The sequence below is a fragment of the Diadema antillarum genome, unplaced genomic scaffold (genome assembly GCF_040938485.1).
Source record: "Diadema antillarum isolate AM-2024a unplaced genomic scaffold, OU_Dant_1.0 seq00001083_RagTag, whole genome shotgun sequence".
Taxonomy (NCBI): Eukaryota; Metazoa; Echinodermata; class Echinoidea; order Diadematoida; family Diadematidae; genus Diadema; species Diadema antillarum.
The window spans coordinates 685,429-700,815 of record NW_027271903.1 but is presented as its reverse complement, the minus strand read 5'-3'; the positions used below and the strand labels follow the sequence as shown (position 1 = coordinate 700,815).

General features: G+C 39.2%; 1 pseudogene; it reads right to left on the bottom strand.

Moving 5' to 3' along the window:
- Nucleotides 1-1,037: 1,037 nt before the first annotated feature.
- On the bottom strand, nt 1,038-14,910 carry LOC139743456 (N-terminal EF-hand calcium-binding protein 1-like; annotated as a pseudogene).
- Between the last annotated feature and the right edge of the window lie 477 nt (nt 14,911-15,387).

Sequence of the window (15,387 nt, the reverse complement as noted above, 5' to 3'; positions counted from 1 at the left end):
AAAAAATGCACTCTTTCTAATGACATCACAAAGTCAGAATATTCCTTGAGCAATCAAAGCATTACGCTCATAATCAAATAAATTATGAAGTTAGAGTCAATTGAGATGTAGGTATAATTTGAATTAGATTCCTCTTTTTCACATTAGTACAAGAAATAAAGCCGATGACATTCATGACTTTCCTAATCAATCATATATACCACCTTTGTGCAAGACTCAGAATTTTGCCCCTCTTCCTTTTCATGAGAGAGCATGTCAAAATTGACATCTACCCTAAACTCCAGGCTCTTAATGTCATGTCAGTGTCACAACAGACAGGTACAAATTACATACAACTGTTGTTAAAACTTGTGCATATTTTGTTCTCGCAAAACAGAGCCTCTTGGTTCTTTAGCATACATACAGATGCAAAATGGTATTGCTTTGATATCACTTAAATATATAAGATGCACTTAACTTGTTCAACATATCTACATGACATAAAGACACAATAGTACCATTAAGGTTATTCAGTATCAAAAACTACACATAAATACCTTGTTTGGTCTACGACACACAAACCTACAGAAGAGTTTTCATAGCTCTCGTGCATCTGCCTCTAACACCACATACTACTTCAATCATTTCCTCCTTTCATTATTGAAGAGACACTAAATTGCCTTTCATCATTGGAAAGAAACAAAGTTGCCTTTCATCATTGAAGAGATACAAAGTTGCCTTTCATCATTGAAGAGACACTAAGTTGCCTTTTATCATTGGAAAGATACAAAGTTGCCATTCATCATTAACAAGATACAAATTAGCTGTGCATCATTGAGAAGATTCAAACTAGCAGTTCATCTTTCAAAAGCTACAAGGTAGCCTTTCATAACTGAAGAGATACAAAGTTGCCTTTTATCAATGAAAAGAAAAACTGACTTGCCTGACATACAGAACATGTCACTAGAGTAGTAGGACTGACCTTATGCACTGATCAGGGTTTTCCACCTCCCTGCACTGAGAAAGTTGTCTATCAAAGTGATAAACAATGGAATGTCTTTCTAACCCTATACCTGCAGGCTATTTACAGTACACAGCAATACAATAACACTCATCTTTAGCAGTTTGATAATGAAACCATTTCTGTGTTCAATCATTTAATACACTTAAAGAACAAATTTTCCTCCTCCATGAATATGATTAAGAATAGCATAAAAATGCAGACTACTTCATTCTTCATTTTCATTACCATACTTTGCACCAAAATATCTTGCAAATCACAAGTAGAATAGGCAGTCCTAGTTTATGTCATCTGGGCTATCAGAATGCAATCTGTTTACTCTAAAGCAAATTGCTAATTGTTAATTAATCATTTAAAAACTCAAACATACCGACATACATAATATTTCATGACACTTCTTTTGGCCTGCAGAAGATAAATATTGGCATGTGCCTTATCACAGAAACGCATTGTACACAATAACACAAACTAAGCATTAGATCTGATGAAATAAACCAAGGATTCCGACAAAAATTGATTGCATAAGCTCATCAGTTTGCATCATTCTTGATGATCCATTTGGCTGTGGGAAAAAAAGAGAGAAAGCAAAGTGTCAGGGTTTTGTTAGCTGAGCACATCTTGAGTAATCACAAAAATGAAACAAAAATGCAAAAATAAGAAATCAATACATGGTGACTGTTGGAGAAAAAAAAAACATCAATCTACTTCAGTTCTTCTGTGTAAACACTGTTTAGAGAGTCTTCCATGCCTGTATTTGAATAGTTACTCCACCATATGATTATCTTTGAGCGGAATTAAGTACAGGGGAAACTCGGTATAACGAACACTGCTATAACGAGATATCGGTTATAACGAGGAAATTTTCTCGGTCCAAAATTTCCTTCCACACAAGTCTATGTAAAATGCTACTCTTATAGCGAGATCGGCTATAACGAAATAACTGCTATAACGAGATAAATTTTGTGACTTCCAAACAAAGAAAAACATAGTAAATCAAACCTGCTATAGCGAGGTAAAGCAAAATGCCTTCGGTAAAGCTTTACTTCGCCTGTGCTATCATCTTCCGAGATTGTACAGCTTGATGCGCCAAAAACTGTCTTGTACACACATAATCATTTTCTTCAGTGCACTCCAGCTAGCACTGCATGTTGTACGTGTGAAGTGTGTGTGTGCACGCACACTGATACATGCAGAAAATGTGGTGGGACGGCCATATGTATACATGACATCATCATGACGTTTAGCAGGTGTGAGGCAATCTGATGCTGTAATTGGCCTTATACTTAGGGAATTCCCCGTCTTCACACACACACGCAGTCATACAGAATGTGTCACATACACACACAGCATTGTGCAGACCATAATTATTCAAGCTTTCCACACAACACACACCCATACGATAACCACATACCAATCCACAGACGATCTTGATACAATCGCAAGCTATATAAATTTACAAATTCAAACATCTACAATTAATAAGAAACACATTCTTGATATTGGATTTCCTTGGCGAAAAACATCTTCTTACCCATAAATGTGAGTAATTCCCTCACACACAATATCAAGTTATCAGTATTGATTGAAATATGATGGGTAGTCCCACATGTGCAAATTAATGTCTTTATTTTATGCCTTCTTTTATGCCTACTGATATCATGAGATATCGGCTATAACGAGGAAAATGACTCGGTCCCGACCATCTCGTTATATCGAGTTTCCACTGTATACAAGTCTTTTGTTTTGACATGCAAACGCAAATTAAAGCAAATATAGCTAACCATAACAAGAGACCCGCGGGTCTAGCGCTCACCTGAGTATCGCAAGTTCACCTTTCACGCAGTCACTAATCTAAATTATTCACAGCTCTACCAAAATTTGACCAGGCATTCTCAAGTAGAAGATGAAAATGTACAATAAGGGCCCAATTTTTTTAAGATTCCTTAATTTGGGGGGATTGGGGCCCCCTGGGGCCCTCTGGGTGGGGCATGGTGCCCATTTTGATAAATTGAGATCCTGACCCCCTAGGGATGCTACCTGCCAAGTTTGACAAAAATCCATCATGAGGTTTTCAGGAAGAAGATGAAAATGTACAATTCAGGCCCCCATTTGGACCCTTCCAACCACCACCCCCCCCCCCCCCCCCCCTACCCAAGAGGGGCACCCCTGGATCTCCTATGAACAAACTTGAAACTACAGTCATTAATGTACTCACTCATAGTATTATCTCAGCTCTATATATAACTTCTGATTCTAGAGAAGATTTATAAAGATTCCTTCATTTGGGGGATTTGGGACCCCTGGGGGCCCCCTGGGTGGGGCATGGTGCCCATTTTAACAAATTGAGATCCTAACCCCCTAGGGATGCTACCTGCCAAGTTTGGTGAAAATAGGTCATGGGGTTCTCAAGAAGAAGATAAAAATGTACAATTTAGGCCCCATTAGGACCCCTCCTCACCCCCTCCCCTGGGTCCCAAGGGGGGCACCCCTGATTCTGCCATGAACAAACTTGAAACTACAGTCATCAATGTACTAACTCATAGTATTAACTTAGCTCTATCACTTCTGGTTCTAGAGAAGAAGATTTTTACAGATTCCTTAATTTTGGGGGGTTTGGGCCCCCCTGGGGGCCCCCTGGGTGGGGCATGGTGCCCATTTTAACAAATTGAGTTCCTAACCCCCTAGGGATGCTACCTGCCAAGTTTGATGAAAATCGGTCTTGGGGTTTTCAAGAAGAAGATGAAAATGTAAAAAGTTTACGCACGACGCACGACGGACGACGGACGACGGACGACGGACGACGGACGACGGACGACGCACGACGGACGCCGGACGAAGGGCGATCGCAATAGCTCACTTGAGCCTTTGGCTCAGGTGAGCTAAAAACCAGAAATGTTCATGTGTATTCCAATTTCACAAATTTCGTGAGAGATTCACAAATTTAAAATGCACATGAGAGATCTTGTTTACACTACGATCTCTGATGAAAGTGAAATTTTCTCACCTAAATGACAACATATCGCATCCAAAATGAAATTTTCGTTACTTCTTAACATAACAGTTAAGAAACAATGGTCCAAGAAACTGGATTTTTTGTCGTTTTCTCGATGTTCCTGGATTTTGAAAACATATCCTCACGTAAAATAGAATTTTTGCGAGCCGATGTGGGCCGCCATTTTTTTCGGAAAGTGGATGTTACCATCGGAAAAAAAATGAGAAAAACACGAGAAAGACATCAACAACACCGCCAGAATTGTGATCTTGTTTGCGGCCAATGCATGTGCGCACGCTATTTTCACGTGCTTTCGCAATGGGAATTGGCGCTTACGCAATGTTCGCGAGACATGTGAAGGCGTTCAGCCAGAGATCGCGGGGCACGCGCGTATTGCATAGGGATTGTACATCGTGCCGCAAGCAGAAATACTACGTCGCATATCGCCTTTATCGGCGAAAATTGTGCCGGGTTTTGCCCTGGTAAATCATGAAAACTGCGTTGGTCAATGGTAAATTTCTTTCATGAAAACAATTGCGTTAATGAATAATCTTATCTATGGTATATGAAATGGTTGAAAATAATTTGCCTGATTTGTTTACAAGTTGGAAAAACTCTTAACAATGCTTAAACTGCCGCAAACGGGATATTTTACTCTATATGCATTGAATTCTAGTGGCATGCCGCCAATATTCCTTGCTTTACAGTATGCACAAAATGACCTCCATTGGGATGTAAGAACATTTTGTGTATGGAGAGAACAGAGGATGTCCTTATGAAATGGGTACAAGCTTTTGAGTATTGCAACACAAGTCAAACACTCTAGAATCTACAAGAAACATCTTTACATCATTCTGTCTTCATTTCTTCCTGAATCTAAAGCTCCTTAATGATTAGCTGATTTACATAACTACCTTTTGGTGAGTCGTAAAATTTTGATATGTACACTGATCAGGATCCTCTGATCAAATAGTTAGCATTGCACAAATATGGCTCCTGTAATAAATATATTGATTTAAACACAATTTTCCCACTATAAGCCAGGGTTAACAAGAGTTGAATTTGACTTCAGCTATCATTGGGGTAACATGACTCTCACCTGGTATGGCCATTGAGGACAGCTGCTCTGGTTTGTCCAAGAGATCCACGTTCTCTCGACGGAAAGACTTTGACTTGGCACCAGCAAAGTTCCTGCAAGAGCACAAGACAAGCTTATCAACAAAGGACATGATACATAAATACTACAAAATACCACAAACCACGAGCAGTTACATCTGGTACAGAAATCCAAACAAACAAACAAACAAACAAACAAACAAATAAACACAAACTACAATAACAGTGAACACATACTGAGCAAGACTCTTTTTTTTTTCTTTTTATACTGCACAATTTATCCTGACAAGCAAAGTATGGAATTGTTTGGTTGATTTTCTGCTGAACTAAATATATGTAATATGGAGCTACAGAGTCAAACCTTGGCAAAACCACTGCTGGATCAATAGAGATCAAAACAAAGTGACTCACGTTTTCCAGTCCTCTTCTGTTTCCCAGATCTCGTAGACGGCATAGTTACAGGTCCCCTCAAACATTCTCACACTGATGCTGCGGTTGTGTAGGAGTGGAAACAATAGAAATACAATGCATGACATTACTGGGTAAGTATACCTTTCTGAACATAATTTTATCAACATGTAATAAACTTGATGTTGAGAAGATGAACTGAAGTGTTTCCAATTAGTACCATATTGTTGTACTTGTATTAAGGTTTCTCTAGGTATTGATCATTCTTACGACTATTATAGTTTGCCTACAATATATTCAGATGAATATATTGCAATTCTGCGAGGGGGATAGCAATGATAAATGATGATGATGATAATAATCATGACTACAAACATCATCATTTTCATTATACTAATAATAACAATAATGATAATAATAATAATCGTGAAAATTTTATTATGACTACCATCATTACTTTACTATTCTTGATATCATTATTACTAGCTTTGAAGAAAAAACAAATCACTATATTCCAAGTTTATCACAAAAGTAAAAACATTTAGAATGGGGCATCAAGTCTTGACTTCCTGAACTTCATCTTTGAAACTTTAGTTTCAAGACACACACACAAAAAAAAATAAGTAAAGAGGCAAAATTAGAACACAACAATTTTCAAACAGTACAACTACTTGACTGGATTAGGCATCCAGAATTCTGCTTTGTTGAAAGATAGTGATGGCTGTTTATATCAAGTATTTATATATCCTCTGAGAATTGTTCACTCAGCTTATTCAATCTTATAACTTTCCATAAGAACATCCTATTCATAGAAGAAAAACAGAAATAAAGTCAATTTCCCTAAGTCTGTGATTAGTATACTATTACTGAAGCACTCTCCTTTCAAAATATCACACCGGTGATGCACATATAAGTCTTAGACTGACAAGAAAAAATCTTGCAAAGAGGACACAATAGCTTACCTCACACATCCATCATCTCTTCCTGCTGCATCAACGTATGTCCTCAGGTTGTCACGGAAACTTCTATCCTTTTCCTCCAGTACGGCGAACTTCCTGCTGACAATGAATGCCTGTGGAGCGTAATCGTGAATAGCTGCAATCAGCAACATATAATACTGACCTGTGACAGTAAATCTAGTCCTGTTGGGGGGGGGGGGGGGAGAACAACTAGCAATCTATATTTCATGAGGAGTTATATCTCACATCCTAATTCATGACAGAGATTACGAGAGAAATATCTGTACTTGTTCCACTGTCTCTTTGCAAGTTAGTGTATACGCTGTTATTTTCGCGTACAGATATTTTCCTGAATGAGGTCATAGACATTTTCGTGAGATGTTGTTTTTGCGATAATGACGCTGCCGCTATTAAACATAAATGTGCTATTACCCTAGCGCATGGAGACATTATCGCGTGTTGTTAAATTCATGATCCAACTAAGATGCACGAAAATTAAACCCTTGCGAAAATAACAGCTTATACAGTAGTAGATTTGTGGGAATATATCCTTGCACCCGAGACTCTGGAATGATGTCAACAAAATGTCTGAACATCAGGAAATAAGCTTCTCTCACCAGAGATCCTTTGTTGGTCTCAGTCACGGTATCTTCATCCACGGGATCAATCTTGACCTTCTGCTCCAGACGTGCCACCAGGTCAGCAAGACGATTGACCTCAGCAGTCAATAGATTCATTCCTATAAGTGCGGGAGAAAAAGACAATTACATGAGTTTGTGTCCGCGACCTTTGACCTTGTGATGAACTTTCAACTCCCCAAAGGACATCCACCATCCAAGTTTGGTCACAAACAGACATATGGATCAAAAGTTTGGAGCCATAATCAACTAGAAATGTCGCTACAGCGACTGGTATGCCTCCACCATAATGCATGTTTCTCCTAATAGGTCTATAGCACAATGTCTTGACAATGTGTGATGACAGTTTCACATAATTGGCAAAATATTAAAATGACAGGTTTGTCACAAATGTGCTGAATGTTCACTTTCCTTGAACTATGTTTAATTGGATGAATGACTAAATTGTCAGAGTGCAGGTATTTGGGGATTTGAGGATTTTTACTTGACTCTGACCCTTTTATAAGTTTATGCACTGAGTAATACACAATGTATGGAGAAAAAGTGTAATTTCAGTATGGTAAAATATTTGTATTTAAACCTGGCCTTTGACCCTTGATCTTTGGCCTTAAAGTTTCAAAGAGAATACTGTTTGGTAGAACATGCATAAATATGTAATAAATTTCATGATAATACCTTGATGATTTTCGAGATATGGAGGAAGAAGGGAAATCTAGCACTTTCACTTGACCTTTGACCTTTGTGACCTTTTGGCAAGAAACTTCCCACAGAATATCTATTGGGTAATACATGTATATATCAAGTTTCAAGAAAAATCCTGCAGGCATTGCATAAATATGAAGGAAGTAGTGACATTTTGAGGAGTTGACCTTGACCTTTGACCCCCCTGACCTTTGATCCATGACCCCTAATTCCCTAGATAAGCACTGCCAGTCAGTACATGCTTATATTAAGTTCCACGAAGATACCTTAAACCATTTGCGAGATATGGAGAAAAGCGTACAATTTCAACATTTTGACTTGACCTTTGTCCCTCGACCTTAGACCTCATGACCCGAAACTCTCTATGGAGAATCTTTATTTAGTAGTACATATATACACAAAGTATCAAGAAAATACCTTCAGGCATTGCATGGATATGGGGGAAATAGTGAAATTTTGAGCATTTGACCTTGACCTTTTGACCTTGGACCTTGAGCATGTGCACCGAAACGTTGATAGGCACAACTTCGCCCATTCATAAATATACATGCCAAGTTTCATTAGGATACCTCAAAAACAGTTTTTTAGTTACGCTGTCCACAAAATTGATTACGGATGGAAGGACGGACGGACGGACGGACGGACGGACAACCTGAAAACATAATGCCTCCGGCACTTCGTGGCGGAGGCATAAAAACTTAACATAGGGCCCTAAAAGTTCATTGACCCCTGTCTATGACCTTTGACCTTGTGGTGACCTTCAACTCCCCAAGGGACATCTACCATCCAAGTTTGATAACAAACGGACATATACATCAAAAGTTATGAGCCATAATCGAAACGCGCCGTAAAAACTTAACATTGGGCCATAAAGTTCATTGACCCCTGCCTGTGACCTTTGACCTTGAGGTGACCTTCATGTTTGGTAAATTGTGTAACTTTGAATAACCACTCTTCCCTCCATGTTTGATTGAAATTGAAGTCCTCAGTAGAGAGTTATTCAAGTGTTTGTAGCGTTATGGACGGACGACAAACGGACAGATGCCGCAGGCGATCCCTTAGTCTCCCCTCACCCCTGGTGGGCTCGACAAAAATCACTTCCTATCTAACCACATGAGACCTTTTCTGAAGAGCTATGAATAAAGGTAAGAGCAATAAAAATTTCTTAAAATCTACTGAAAAGAAAATACTGTCTGTTTTCCCCAAATTATGCCACCTTTAGATGTCTTGGATGGCATTCACTGCAACTACCAAACAGAACCATGAGTGTTTAAGACTTTAACACTACCCCAGCCGCCACAACTACACTGCACATGTGGGAGGGTATTTGCTGATTGCTTGATTGAGTTTGTGTGTATACCAATGTACTCACCTTCTCCTGGCACACTGGTCTGTGTGGACAGTTGACGTCTTGTCCGTCTAGCTACCCAGCCAGCGCTGGAGCTCCGGACGGGCTCTACCACCGCCACCTGACTACTTCCAGGTCTATTTCAATGGTGATACAAGTTGGAGATAATCAACAGTTTTGACCACACACTATCTATACAGCCATGAGTTGTACAGCACTTTCTTTAAAACAAAACATTTACATATTTAAAAAATAAAATTATTTCAGGAATATTCCGGCATATACGGTATATTCATATTCTGAAATATTTTAATCTGTAAATATATAAAATTGTCTGAACCCGTTATTGTCTATCTGATAAATGAAAGTCACTAAATACTCTTTTTATCATACAGCTAAATGACCAAGTTGCTCTGGTCATCTTCCACAACAGATTGACAACTCAAATAGCAATCTAGTCATCTACTTCCTAATATATCAGACATATTTGACAAACTTGGCTGTAATCAAGAGACATGGTTCCTGTCACTACACCTGACATCGACTCCTAGTCTTGGACCTCACCTGTCCTTCAGGGCTTCATGTTCCAGGTGGTCACAAGCAAAGTCCAGATTTTTGGTCAGGGCCATAAACTGTCCAGAAACTTCCTTCAGCAAGAAGCGAGTAGTGAACTGTTGGTGGAAGGTCTCCGTAGGATACTCCTGGGAATACAAACAAGGCAATTCCTGATTAAGATAGAGTTTGAATTCAGGACTACTGAAAATACTGGCTGTCCAAGGGCGGATCTAGCTTTTTGCTGGGGGGGGGGGGGGGGGGAAGCCAATGACGATGGGTCATGACAAGCAAAAAAAAAAGTCTTCACATCTCTTGCTACCACTCTTCTCCCAAAATCGGCTGACACAATGATGAGCAAACAAACAAACAAAAGCAAAAACAAAGAGGAGGGCCGGGATTTAAACCCCTAAACAACAAAACAAAACAAAGAGAACAAAAAAAAAAAAGAGAAAACCACGAATGGGGTTGAAGATGACTATCCCTCCCACTGATCTGTCACTGCTGTGATTCTTGTTTTCATCAAAGGGCACGTCAGAACAAATCTGACTAATGACACCAACAGACTTTTAACTATAATCACTTGCACATTATCCAGCAGCAGTTCAGCTATCATCCATACCAGGTACAGAAGCACAAAATGTATGTGTCTGAGGGTGCATTTGTCAACTCCTTTTCTCGGCAGAAACAGGTTATCCAAACAGCTTTCAAAGAATTTTTAAGAGTTGATAAACGCAAAGCTGTTTTGAAAGCCCTTTAGGAAAGCCTTTACGAAAGGGTGCGTTTATCAACTCTCCTTTCTCGGCAGAAACAGGTTATCCAAACAGCTTTCAAGGTATTTTCACGAGTTGATAAACGCAAAGCTCTTTCGAAAGCCCTTTAGGAAAGCCTTTTCGAAAGCCCCAAATTTGTGGCTATCCAAACAGGTTTCCTAAACAGGTTTTCAGAAACCTGTTTGTAAAAGCCTTTTGGAAGTTGATAAACGCAAAGCTGTTTTGAAACGGCTTTGTAGTCTTGTACTTCAGTACTTGTACTTCTCCTCGGGTCGAATAGCGCAATGCAGCTGTGCAGTGACAGGCCAGTTAAAAAATCGTTTTCGCGAAGAGAGTTGATAAACGCAACTATTTTGAAAGCCGTTTCTAAAGGGCTTTGGAAAGGGCTATCAAAAGCCGTTTAAACAGGGGAAAGTTGATGAACGCAGCCAAAGTCTCATGCCGCCACTCAGAAATATTTGAAGTATGTGCTAAACTGGAGCTGCCTCACAGATAGTAAGACAATTGATTCATGTGGCATTGCATCGTGACTCGTCACTCTCAAAGGAAGATATGTCTTTATGATGGTAATTGCTTTTCGCCGTCCCTTCTTAGAAAACAAGCGGCACTTTAATAGTACAGGCAGTCAGGGCTTTGGAAAGGGCTCTCGAAAGGGCTATGGAAAGGGCTTTCGAAAGGGCTATCGAAAGGGCTATCGAAAGCCGTTTAGAACAGGGGAAAGTTGATAAACGCAGCCTGAGACAGATTTTTGACACTCACTTTCTAATTCCCCAAAACTGTATAGCTAGGTATGTCATAGTAGGGAGGTGGAAGAGAGATGGAAAGTGCTCCTTGGGAAGCTACCACAGGGTGGGATTAAATGGGATAAAATTCAGGATTTGATTGCGATAACAGCTCAGATACCTGTCATCATAAGGCCAAACTGACCGCAGCTGGCCGGAGGTGAGCAAATCTTGAGTAATCTCTCCTCCACTTCCCTGGTCATAGCACTGACATAACACACTTTTGTTCATTCAGCATCAAACATTATATACACAAATATTCACAATTACACTCCATATTCACACTTGTAGATACAATCTTTCTGGTTCTGAAGTGATCTTTATATCTATGATTCAAAACCAAGGGAAGACCTAAGGGGGAGCCCTGTACAGACCTTTATATTTCTGGAAAGCAAGGTGCTTACTTACATCTGCCATTTTCTGCAGAGCTGATGACACAAAGCCAGAAAGGTCTTCTAGGCTGGCAAAAATGTCCTTAAAGGGTCCCAGGTGGCTCTTGAAATACTCTGGGAGGGAAAAAATGGGAAAATAGAATTAACTTCGAATGACAACCCCCCCCCCAAAAAAAAAAAAAAACAAACAAACAAACAAACAAACATATTTCTGTTCAAGCGTTTTTTCTGTTTCTGAAGATTTCCAAGAAACACTGTAAATATTTGATTCACCAAAGCTTGATAGATTCTACGCAGAGTGTACAATAAGTAAATGACTGCAGTATGAGTTACTATAAGAAAGAAAGAAAAAATATGTGTGAAGTGACCATTTGCATTTGTAAGATGAGTTCTGTTTTTATCCATATACTGTAAAAGTGGATATTTTCGCGCGACTAATTTTTCGCGCTTGGCCGTCTGAGAAGAGCTTCGCATGTTTTTTAATCCGCGGAATCAAGACATCAAGTACTGGAACATATGGCACGCAAAAATATTTGCGTGCTTTTATTTTCGCGCTAGCTTCTGGTTGCACGAAATGCGCGAAAATTTCAACACCACGAAAATTTCCACTTTTACAGTACTTTGCAGCACTCATCAATTGCTTGTTACCCAAGGAAAAAGGTACTGCTAACTTCTTGACCGAACTGCAACATGAAATCAATTACTGCTCTACCCATCATATCCAATGTTAGCTCGACCTGATGTCATGCAGAAGCACGGCATCTGCCTATCGCGACACTTGTGTACAGCGACAGGGCTGTGCATAGTTAATCCAATGTGGGAATTCACTATTTTTTCTCATTGAAAAATGATGATTCTCTGTCATTCTACCATGTGGTCCTAGATACGGAATTGAACCACTTTGACTTGTGATATTGTCTCACAAGTCCAAATTTTTAAAACAATTATTCTATTTGCAAAATATATTGAACCAGTAACATTCAGAATAAAAATGTATTTTCCTAAGTGACTGGATCAAAGATAGAATACACAAATGTAAATTTTATGTTTCAGATGTATAAATCCCCTAACAAGAATACAGAGACTCCAACCCAAAGCACCCTCTGATCTGGAGATTCTCCCGCCTGCAACCCCTAGCAAACGGGAGACTCCATGTTGATGTGTGCGAAGTTCCTAGGGTTCTAGATGGTCTCTGGTGTTATCTAAGGCTTATTTTTTCAACGTACGATAGCAATAAGTAAGAACTCCTTTCCAACGGGAGACACAGAGCCAGGGTGGGAGAAATTAAATCTCAAGCGGGAGAACGGGAGATTTTGCAAAAATGGGTTTTCGGCGGGAGATCTCCCGTCGAAAACGGGAGAGTTGGAGTCTCTGAGAATAGCTAGCAAAATCTCAAATGTTCAAATGCAGAATTTTTTATTACACATTTTACATGCCTTAATTTCACATACATTCAAAGGATTACCATAAGTTGTTGTTGTTGTTTTTTTGGTCTAATTGCTATAAAAATATAAGCATCACTAATATACACCAACTGTGGATTTCATCCCAATTCTTTCAAAATATAAGCAACAGGGATCAATGACATTACATGCAGATAAATGTACACTCACCGCATAGCTCCCGTGTCAATGTTGTTGGTGTTGTGGGTATCTATTTGATGAAAGAGGTTCTCTAACTCCTCATTCGTCAGGACCCCATCCCCAAAGAAGGATTTGAATTCATCCAAAGAAAGACAGTTGTCATCTAGCAACAAACAAGTAAAAACAAGGAAAAGATGAGCAAGACATAATGAATGAAGTGAGGTACAAGTTTAATCTTCATCACCACCTTTCACAAACTGGAATTGTTATTGACCATTTTTGTTTTCTCATACAGAAATCTGCAAGTTTTATATAATATGTCTGAGAAAAAGAGGGAACAGGGTCTACCCCATGATGGAAAGAACAAAACAAAACTGAGCTAATCTGGCAAACACAGGAAATGTTCTTTTAATATGTACTCGTCTCTAAGTTGTCAAAGTTATTCATCAACTTTATTTTCATTTGCTTTGGAAATTATTTCTTTGTTCAACTTACCATTCTTATCTGCCCTTCTAAAAACCTGAGAAATTCAAAGCAGAGAGAGAGAGATAGAGAGAGATAGAGAAACAAACAGTGAGAGAAATACTTAGTCAAACTACTTAGTGCTTTTTGATCAAAGTGAGTTGAATTTCAAGAAAGAATGGATTTGTTGATTTTCTTTATTTGTTGATTTTCTTCAAGGTTGAATGACAACCATAGGTATCAATTACTGAACTCATTTTAACTACACATTTGTATCATTGATGGCTACTGAAAAAAAAATACAGCTGAGATAATTAAAAGTGTGATCCACTTAATGCCGCATATCCCTGTCACACCAGTCACCAGGAAGGGGGGGGGGGGGGGGGTGTTTCATACTTTTAGAGTTTTGAATGACCTAAGAACGACTGCAACACTATGGAGAATTTCAATAATTCAGCACAAGAACTGAACACTAGTCGTTCTTTTAATCCAATGCATGGCCTACTCCTTATATTATGAATGATGTTATCTATTTTATATTTTTTAATTTTATCTTGTAACGGTTAGTGGAGTCTACATGGCTACATGAAAAAGTCTCCAAAATCTTCATTTTCATTAGTAGGTGAGTGTAAGTTGAGCAACATTGAAGACATACATAGCACACCATTTTTTAGTAAATCTTTAATTATAAGATCGACTTTGCTTCTTTGTGAAACAGGCCCCTGGTCCTGAAGTTCTACACTAGAAATAGGCGTCCAGGGCCCCGTTTCATAAAAGATGTTAGGATGTCAACTCTTGCTGGAATGGCAACTTCCCATAGCAACAGCCAATCAGGAAGCTGGATTCTTGTCGTTACCATGACAATTGCCATTCCAGCAAGAGTTGCTATCATATCAACTTTTTATGAAATGGGGCCCTGATCGACAATTTGGCTTACTGACAGTAAAACAACAACTTGGACGTTAACCGCAGCAGCGACCCCAATACGTACCCATTTACAGCTCCCCGCGCCGGGGTTACTTCATGACTTGGACGTATAAAATGAAACCTCGTCCTCTGAATGACAACTTAAATCAAAATGTAGCAATACTCACATCAAGGAAAACAGACATTCCCTTCTCTATTTCACCAGACATTGTAATTTTGCTTGTGACAGTGTAGATTTCCGACGAAAAATAATTTCGAGCTGACCCTCAGAAACGCAGGAGCACTCAAATAGCAAACGCGCCACCGGTTGTCTCTGCAAGGAGGTACTACGGTCTCTGCATGTGTGGATACTCAATACGTACATGATTGTGTACACCACATACTAGTACTTCATCTGTGTAGAATATCGATAGAGATCAGGGCCAGGGGGATGCGAGATACATAAACAACAGGAAAATCGTGCGAGTTGTGGATTTGATCGCTAAAGTGATAATCACCATTTGGGCGGAGTTGTGGGCGTGGTCCGCAAACTGCGGCTAGACTGTCATTTGACAAGTCAAGTGACAGTGTATAGAATGAGCCCCCACCCCACACACACATACTAGTTTACTAGGTGTTACAAAAAAACATTTCCCACTTTTTATGCTTAATAGCTCGAAAACTTTATATCAGATAAAGCTCTCATTGATATGAGTAATAGCTGAATAGTGTACAATTTAGTTGGAGGTGATTTGAATATGAAAATCTGTATCA